The sequence below is a fragment of the Leopardus geoffroyi genome, chromosome D4 (assembly GCF_018350155.1).
Source record: "Leopardus geoffroyi isolate Oge1 chromosome D4, O.geoffroyi_Oge1_pat1.0, whole genome shotgun sequence".
NCBI classification, from domain to species: domain Eukaryota; kingdom Metazoa; phylum Chordata; class Mammalia; order Carnivora; family Felidae; genus Leopardus; species Leopardus geoffroyi.
This window is the reverse complement of record NC_059342.1, coordinates 2,403,622-2,413,184: the sequence shown is the minus strand read 5'-3', so window position 1 is coordinate 2,413,184 and position 9,563 is coordinate 2,403,622. Positions and strand designations below refer to the sequence as shown.

Below are 9,563 nucleotides of genomic sequence, written 5' to 3'. Positions count from 1 at the left end.
CTATTGTAAATAAAGGTACTATGACAGTCACGGACAGGTTTTTGCACAGACATCAATTTTCATTTCTCTGTGATAAATGCTCAGGGCCACCCTGCTGGGTCTGGGTCTCATGGTAAGTGGATGTTTGGTCTTTCCAGAGACTGCCATACTGTGTTTGAGAACGGTGATCTCGTCGTGCATTCTACCAGGGTGCGTCCTCAGCCTTTCCAGCCTGTGGCCCTCTCGGAAATTTTTGTGTTGGCTGTTCTGACAGGTGTCTGCCTATATCTAGTGATATCTGTCTGTGGTTTTAATTTCCCTGACAGCGAGGGATGTCGAACATCTTTTGATGTGCCTAATTTGTCATTCACACCTCTCCCCAGTGAGATGTCTCTTCACATCCATTGGATCCTTTATGTTTTTACTGTTGAATTTGAGAGTTCTTTATGTATCCTAGCTAACAGTCCTTTGTCAGCAATGTGTTTTGCAAGTCTGGTTGATCTTCATTATTCATGAATTCTGTATTTGCAAATTCACCTACTCACTAAAATCTATTTGTAACCCAAAAATAATGCACACAGTGCTTTTCATGGTCATTTGCAAACATGCCCTGAGTGGTGAAAAAATTCAGTTGCTGAGTGCCCACACTCCCTGTTGATGTTGAACAAAGCAATGCTCTGCCTTCTTATGAACAAATGTCTCTTTCACGGTCCATTTAGTGCCACACTGTCCGCATTTTTGTGCTTTTTTATTGGTTGTTTCGCTGTTTAAAACAGCCCCAGGGGTAGTGCTGATGTCCTGTCTAGTGTTTCTAGCACAAAAAGTTGTGATGTGCCTCAGAAGAAAGTTTATGTACGAGACAAGCTTTGTTCACGCACAAGTTACGGTGCTACCGGCCACAAGTTCAACATTAGTGAATCAACAATACAGGATATCCTGAAACAGGAAGAGGAAATTCCCCAAACTGTACACGAGGCTGCTCTGGAAAGTGCTAACGTAACATCTCTACTGCATGAAGACATTACACAGAAAGTGGAAAAGAGGCTACATTTGTGGATTCACAAAATGACCATCGATAAAAGAATGTGAGGTGGGTGGCATGGTTGTGAAGAAAGCCAAAGCAATGGACAGTCACATTACCTGGGGTCAGGAAGACACTAAACTCTTCTCAGCGGATCTGGCTCACACGTGGTGGAAAGTGGTACAGGAAAAAAATGTTAAGCTTGCAGGTGGACAGGTTGTGCAGATCGGGATGCTGGGGAAGAAGTTGAAAACTGCCTGCTAAGTGTTAACGAGAAAAGGGTTACGTGGAAGGGTAGGGTTTCAGCCTGAAGACATGGGCTGGTTTCACTAGGACATCAGTAAACAAACCCCCATAACACAAATAGCATTTGGGTTGTTGAAACTGTTGTGACTGGAGGCTCTCAGGAACCAAACCCCACATTCCCCCCAGAATGCTGAGTGTTGAGGTGGTGTGGTGTTTGCAAACTCAGGCTTCATGGCATCTTCAGAGAACACCACTCCTGCAAATATGAGACTCCACTCTGTTTGCCTTTTATTTCCTTTCTTGCTCTGAGTTCTGGCTACACCTTCCGGAACTGGGTGGATTACTAGTGTGGAGTGTGGGCATCCTGGTCTTGTGCCCAGTTATGGGGGACATCTGACTGTTATGCAGATGTTAGCCATGGGCTTCCTGCAGGTGGGTTCTTTATCAAGTTGAGAAAGTTCCTCCCTATTCCTTGTTTTCTGGAATTTTTTTTTTTATCATGAATGGATTTCGAAATTTTCAAATGTTTTTTGTGCATCAATTGATATGATCACATGAAATTCCTTCTTGTTGATATGGTGAGTGACATTGACTGGCTTTTGAATATTGAACTCATTTGCATTCCTGGCGTAAACCTTGTTCAGTCACGGTGTGTGATTCCTTTTCAGTGCTACTGAATCCTATTTGCCAGTACTCTCGGTGGGTTTTACATCTCCGTTCAGGAGGGATATTGGTCTGCAGTTTCCCTTTTTGGTCCTGGCTTTGGATCTGGTGTCAGTATAAAACTGGCTTCATAAAATGAAATGGGAAAATGCTCTCTCATGTTTTCTGGAAAAGATTGTGCATTATTGGCATTGATTCTTTTTTAAATACTGGGTAGAATTCTCCAGTGAAACCATCTGTCCTGGAGACTTCTTTTTTGAAGAAAAATTTAATTTTAATTTTTAAAATGAAAGTATATCTGCACATATTTTTTGAAGATTGTTACAAAGAATAACACTTCCCCCATTTTCTGCCCTCACAAAGCAGCTCTCGGCAATTCTCTTAGCTATTTCTTTTGATATCCACCCCTATCTCAAACAAGCATGTGTATATTGCTACTTCTTTATTTTTTAGTTGTAAAAAGTATCTAAGACTTCGCCAAGGGGAAGATGATGGTTTTCTTCTTCCCCTTCCCTGATCCCACAGCAATGTCTGTCTTCTCTTTTTCCCTATCTAGTTGAATGGAATTTTTTAAAAATCTCAGCATTCTATTATAGTCACACCCTTCACAGCTGAACCACCAGCTGGACCACAATGATTATGGTGGTGCTGGTGGTAACAATGATGATAGTTAACGCTCACACAGCGCTTTCTTTGGGCTGGGCAGGCTTCCAAGGACTTCAGTTTTCACAAATCTCTTCCAAAGACTGTTATAACAACCCTGATTTTACACTTGAGGCCCAGGGAGGTCAAGTGACTTGATCAAATATATATTTACCACTTAATTAATTTCAAGTTCTACTCCATTTGTGAAGAGCTTCTCTTGATGTGTTCATACACATTAGCACAATATCATCTTCCTGAAACTATGTCCTGAGTTCTGATCTGTGGCCAGGCTGATGGTTCTGCAGACCTACCTCCATGTGGCATCCTGCAATCTCCCCCTGTATCATCCTGGGGTTCTCTTCACCTCTTTCATTTGGAGCTTATTGTTTCCTGAATGTTAGATCATACTTTTTCTTGTTTTATTTCCTCATTTTGGTCAAGAACATCCTCTCAGCGTCCTGGGAAATGGGAATGGGAAGTAAATTTTTTGAGCACTTCACATCTAAATATGTCTTTATCCAGCTCCGTATTTGATACTTCGGCTGGGTATAAAAGATGGCAATCTCAATATTGAAGACATTCCTCCATTGTCTTTTAGCTTCCGTTGTTGTTGTTGTTGAGAATTTCAAGGTTATTCTGATTCCCATTCTTTGTATTTGACCTACTTTTTCTCTATGGGAACACAAAAGTATCTTTCTGTTCCCAGGATTCTGAAAATCAGTAATGATGTGCTTTGATGGGGGACTATTATCATTTAATGTGGTCCAAACTTGGTGCATCTTTTCAATTTGGCAATTCAAATCTTTAGTCATGAGATATTTTCTTGAAGTATTTCTTTAATTCCTACCCCCACCACCATTTCTCAATTTGTTCTCTCAGAAACTCACTTCATTTGAAGTTGGCCCTTCTGAAGTTGGTCTTCTAGATTTTTTTGTCGTGTTTCATCTTTCTCCCCATTTGTAATCATGGTCATTGTTTTGTATTTCCTGAGAGCGTGCCATCTCTTCATCTTCCACCTTTCTAGTATGGTTTTATAAGTAACTTTCTATTAAATATAGCAAAACACACAAATCAAGTGTTCAACTGTGTGAATTTTCACAAAGTGAAAACACTCATGTGGCCAGCACTCGGGTCTAGAAAGACAACATTACCAGATGCCTCTGTGCCTTTCTCAGACACTGCCATTCCTAAAGGAAACAGCTGCCCCTTGTTTCTAACATTATAAATTAGCTTTACTTGGTTTTGAACTTCATACACATGGAATCACACAGAATTCTATTCCTTTGTGACTGGCTTTGTTCACTCAACGTTGTTTGTGAAGTTCATTTATCTTGTGTGCATTCTCATTTCTGTATGGTATTTTTTGAATGAATATACCACGGTTTATTTGTCCATTATGCTGCTGATAGACACATTCTTGTAGGTGTCTTCTAGTAAATATATGTGTGTGTTTCTGTTGGGTATATTCCGAGGAGTAGAATTATTGAATGCATCAAACATTAGTAGATGTTGCCAAACAGTTTTCCAAAGCGGTTTTAGCAACTGACACTCCTGCAACAGAGTGTTATTGTTCTGATCACTTTACATTCTCACCAATACTTGGGGTGTTAGTATGTTTGTTTCTCACTAGCTACTCTGGCGGCTGGTATATCAGGTGGTCTTAAGTTGCTTCTTCTTGAAGTTGAACACCTTTTCATACCCATTCGAATGTTCTCTTTTATAAAGTGACTACCAAACCTTTTGCCCAATTTTCTATTGGTTTTCTATCTTTTTTCGTATTTATAGATATTCCCTATGTGTACTGGATACCATTATTTCACTGGAGATAAGATCGCAAATATTTTCTGCTATCCTGTGGCTTGCCTTTCACTCCTATGATGTGTTTCCATGAACACGAGTCCCTAAGATTAGCATTGTCAAATATACCATCCAGTGTGACTTTTCTGATATCCTAGTTTAAATTTATAGTTCTCTAGCTATTCCTTTGCTGGTGCTTTCCCCCCAAAGTGTAATATTTCCTCTCGCCCTTCTGAGGATATTAATGATTTTTAGTTTTCATATGCAGCCTCTGCCCCTTCCAGGTGCCCCTCCTGTCTGTTCCCATCCCTGTCATTCATCTGGTGGGTTTGTTTAAGCATTTGTGCCTCTTGGCTGTCTGCTGATGTGTGAGTTCTTTGTGCCCAGTGAGCTTCACTGTGGGGTGGGAGGGATGAGATGTCTGGGGTGGGGGTGGGAGGGATCCCTGTTTCTAATGTATTTAGGTCCTTCTGCTTGGCTTGGTTCCAAATCACCAAAGACACGCCTTCAGACTTGCTCCTAGAGACCAAGTCCTGGGGCCACATTGGAGAAGAAGGGCAAGAATCTCAAGTCAACCAGTTGGGGTCCCCCCCACATGGACGTGTTTTCCTTGGCCTCTCCAAGGAACAAACCTCCAGCTTTCTGTTGGGGGAGGAGGAGTCCCCATCTGTGAGGAACGGTGAATAAGATGAGTGTCCACTGCTCCTTAAGCAGATTTTAAATGATCTTCTAATTCATAGCCCACTGTCTTTCCTCCTGAGGGCCCAGATGCTCCCAATTTCTGAGGCTTTGAGGATTTTTTGCTGCCTTTTCTCCTGGACCTCCCCACTGCTGGCTCATGATTTCGCTCTCCATGTTCTGCTTAGTCAGTTTCTACTCATCCCTGCTTTCTAGCTTCTGAAAATCTGTTGCTGTCTCTTTTCCTTTTTCAAAAATCCTTTCATGTAGTTTTACTGAGGTCAGGGGAAGGAGAGAATATAAATGGAGGTGCTTGATTCCACTATCTCTAACTGGAAGTCACTACATTTAGTTCCCTAATTTATCCAGAATTTATGGTGTGTGTGTGTGTGTGTGTGTGTGTGTGTGTGTGTGTGTGTACTAGGAATATAAGATTATGTATATTTTCCAAAGAGACACTCATTTGTTCCAAAACCACTCATTGGACTGTTCATCCTCTCTGCACTGATCTGAAACATCTCCTTCATTATACTTAGACAATTTTCACACATCCTCAAGTGTGCCAAGTGAGGTCCCACATGGGGCAACGCCACAGCTGGTTCCACAGCCTGGTGTGCTCTGTTCCCAAATGTCTGTCCAGTCTACTCTCTCTCCATAAAGCCTTGGTGCAACGTCTCCTCACCAGGGGGTGCTATGCACACCACCCTTCAGTCTTGGTATTTTGGAAATCTCACCATGTAGTGGCTAAGGGCATAACTGTTTCATTCTGAAGACTTATGTCATTTTCCTTTTCCTAATTCATTAATAATTTGTGCCATCCATTGTTATGGTCTTTATTACAGAACTGCTCCTACATGGGTGTGGGAAGATCTGTGATAGCTTTGGTGATTTGGGGCCATTATGTTTTCATCTTCTGGTTTTCAGATGAACATTCAAATTCCCACTGTATATACCTGAGGGCTGAGAGTGAGGATGTTGGGTTGTGGGGCAGGCAAAGGAAGAGTCTGAAAAGTCCTGAGATTAAAATGTCCTTTAATCTCATCGTAACCCAGTCTCTCCCAACTTGTTTGACTATCTCTTCCAATATTTTGCATATCATCGTATTCTGCAGTATACAGATTTTTAAAACTGGCCTAATCCTGGGGCACCTGGGTGGCTCAGTCGGTGAAGCATCCAACTTTGGCTCAGGTCATGATCTCTCAGTTGGTGGGTTCGAGCCCCGCGTTGGGCTCTGTGCTGACAGCTCAGAGCCTGGAGCCTGCTTCAGATTCTGTGTCTCCCTCTCTCTCTCTCTGCTGCTCCACTCCTTGTGCGCGCTCTCTCTCTCTCTCTCTCTCTCTCTCTCCCCCTCTCCCTCTCCCTCTCCCTCTCCCTCTCCCTCTCCCTCCCTCTAAAATAAATAAACATTAAAAAAATAAATAAATAAAAGTGGCCCAGTCTAACATTTCTGATAGGTTCTCAAGTGCTTTTAAAGAACAAATAATTTCCCCCTCATCAATTTGTGAACCTCTCTGAGAGAGGTAAGAATTTAAACTAGTTTTGGTCACGGGTGAATAAAGTAGTTAATGAGATTGGACTAAGCATCTCAGCATAAGAAAATCTAGGAAATGGGAATCTGGCCAAGGACACAGACTCCTGCAAAAACATCACCCTCCCATCATGGGAATTTCTCTTAAAGCAAAATACGTATGTGCTCACCTGTAGACCTTCCAAGCCAATTTCAGACTCGAAGTTTCAAGAAAACCAGTAGTGGTCACAGGAGAGGTAACTTCCAGGTGACAGGGCAGGGCAGCAGGACTGAGCTGAGAGGCGCTCCTTTGTGGTCACGGTCATGCTCTCTCTAAAAGAAGAAAGCGTTTGCCTTTCAGACACCACAGCTTATCATTATTTCTAAGCTGAAAGAAACTCACATTTGCTCCAGGGGACGTTAGACTTCCTCCCTAAATTGGTTTTCAGTTTTCTTATTTCAAATAAAAGATTTGATTCTTTAAGGTAACAATAAAACCTCAGGTTTTAAACTTTTATTCTTATGACAAGCAGATGGGAGTTCTACATCTCTCTTGTACACATCAGAGACTGAAGAGGGGGAGTCTGGTTAATGTCTTAGGTAGATCTCATAAATCCCCTGGCTTCTCCCATGATTAAAAAAAAGTAGTGAAATAGATTAGACCCAGTTGCATGTTGTAACATAAGAACTTTTACCTTACGCTCTAAAATCTATGGGTGTTTTTAACAGATAAAATTCATGTCTTCAGAAATTGAAGCTTCAGGATCAGAAAACTGCCAGATAAAAACAAGAACAAACAAAAGACCTTCTGTATGTGTCTTTGGTAAATGACTTTGTCTTGATTTACTTGTCTGAGGACTCAATTGTGGTCACAAAGATGAGCTGTGTGCAGCCCCCACTGACCCAGTGACATTTGGGATCCAATGATGTGGCCGCCATATTAAGCAAACTCACCTTCAGTGGTATTGACCAGAATTTATTGATCAAGTTCAAGTGCCATAAAATTACTTCGTCAAAAATTCATTGTGTAGGGGTGGAGACATTTTGAAACAATTCCAATTATTGTTTGCGGGGGAGGTTGGGGTCATGGAGGAGGATAACATGATTCATTTAATTCTTTTTTGTACATTTCTTGTATGGATGTGACCTCACAAACACCATTTCAGCAGATCGTGATTGAAGGAAGGTTTTCACAAAGCTTGCGTGGTTTTGTAAGAAAAGCACCAAATTTGCCACAATTTCTCCAAAGTGATTGATAATACCAGGATGGAGTTCTGATTACGTGAAAGTAAATGTTTCTCAAAAAAAAAAAAAAAAATGTTAGCATCCAGGCTATCTCTGAAATAACCATGTCAAAATATTGGAATATTTCTTTTTTAGGAGCTTTCCAAATGGTGGAAACACCGAGCTAAGAAGCAAGCTCGAAGGCTGGAACAAGCACGCTAGGGGCCTAAGGGGGCATCTCAAGGGGTCTCTAGTTTCCTTTCAGCCCACAGTGTGTGGTGACCCCAGGACTGCTGCACCTTCCTTCCCCACGGCCAGAGCTAGTGTGTCCTCTACAAGAGCCTGAGGCTGGACTGACCATTTCTCATTGTCTCAAGTACCTTAATAATGTCATACCTGGTTTTAGATAAGAAGTTAGTCCATATTTATCTAACAGGGGAGCAAGGTTAATGACCGCCATATCATGAGCCCCCTCTTTTTTGTTCCAGAAGAGGGAACTGAGGTCCAGAGGGCTCCAGGGCCTTCCTGCCTGAGCCTCTTTTCCAAGATGAAGCCTGTCTTGTCTCTGTAAGTGAATCAGTGAAGAGCTCTGCCACTGATCCTGAACTCACCGGCATTTTCTCCCTCTCCCTGAATCAAAGGAATTTCTCGTTAGCGCCTCGCACCTCTTGATGAGTTTGTCACAACATCCTGTTTTTCTATATTTGTAACTCCCTAGAACATCTCTGAAAATCATTACTCTGAATTATATGTGCAGTTGCCTCTTGGCCTTTTGGCTAAGATCGAATGTAGCCTCTGTTCTTTCCTGTTTAAATCTGATTTTTCCCCCATTGCTTTATGGGGTGTGGCAATGCATGCATTAAAGGAAAGAGAAACATTTAAGAAAAAAACTTAAAATTGCATTTTGAGTTTTTAAAAATATGTAACATCTTAACATCTTACATATATATGTATATTGTAATGTTTCATTTCCATGTGACAAGAGTGCTGATTGTTGTGCAGTAAAAGGATGATTTTCCCTCTCCGATCTGCACCAGTCAACCCTGGTTTCATAATGACAAGTGCTTCCTCTAAACTGGAAGATGTTTCTAGGTATTTAATCATAAAAACAGTATTAGAGATGAAAACAACCACTACCACGCCCACACTAGGATGCCGCGATCCCAGCACTGAAGATAATCCAGCTCTCCACACCTATCAGAATGGTCAAAATCCAGAACACCGACAACACCAACCGCTGGAGAGGATGTGGGACAACAGGAACTCTCTCTCGCTGTTGGTGGGAATGCAAATTGGTGCAGCCGCTTTGGAAGAGAGTTCGTTTCTTACAAAACTAAACATCCACTTACCATAGGATCCCGCAATCATGCGCCTCGGGATTTAGAAAATCTGCATCCACGCAAAAGCCTGCGCATGAGTGTTTACAGCGGCTTTGCTCAAAGTCACCAAATTTTGGAAACAACCAGGACATCCGTCAGTAGGTGGATGGATAAATGAACTGTGGTCCATCCAGACAATGGAATATTAGTCAGCACTATAAAGAGATGAGCTATCAGGCCATGAAAAGACATGAAGGAAACTTTAATGCATGTAACTAAGTGAAAGAAGCCAGTCTGAAAAGATGCATACTGTATGATTTTAGCTACAAGACATTCTGGAAAAGGCAAAACTATGGAGACAGGAAAGAGACCAGAGATGGGGGGTGGGGGAGGGGAGAGGTAGAGAGCACTGAGCATCTTTAGGGACTGAAACTACCACTGCACTCTAATGGTGGGTACCAGCACGCATCTGTCCAAACCCGCA

The 9,563-nt window shown here is 41.9% G+C and overlaps 1 pseudogene; it reads left to right on the top strand.

Moving 5' to 3' along the window:
* The first annotated feature begins 8,516 nt into the window (after positions 1 to 8,516).
* LOC123593925 lies at positions 8,517 to 8,682 on the top strand (annotated as a pseudogene).
* Positions 8,683 to 9,563: the final 881 nt, after the last annotated feature.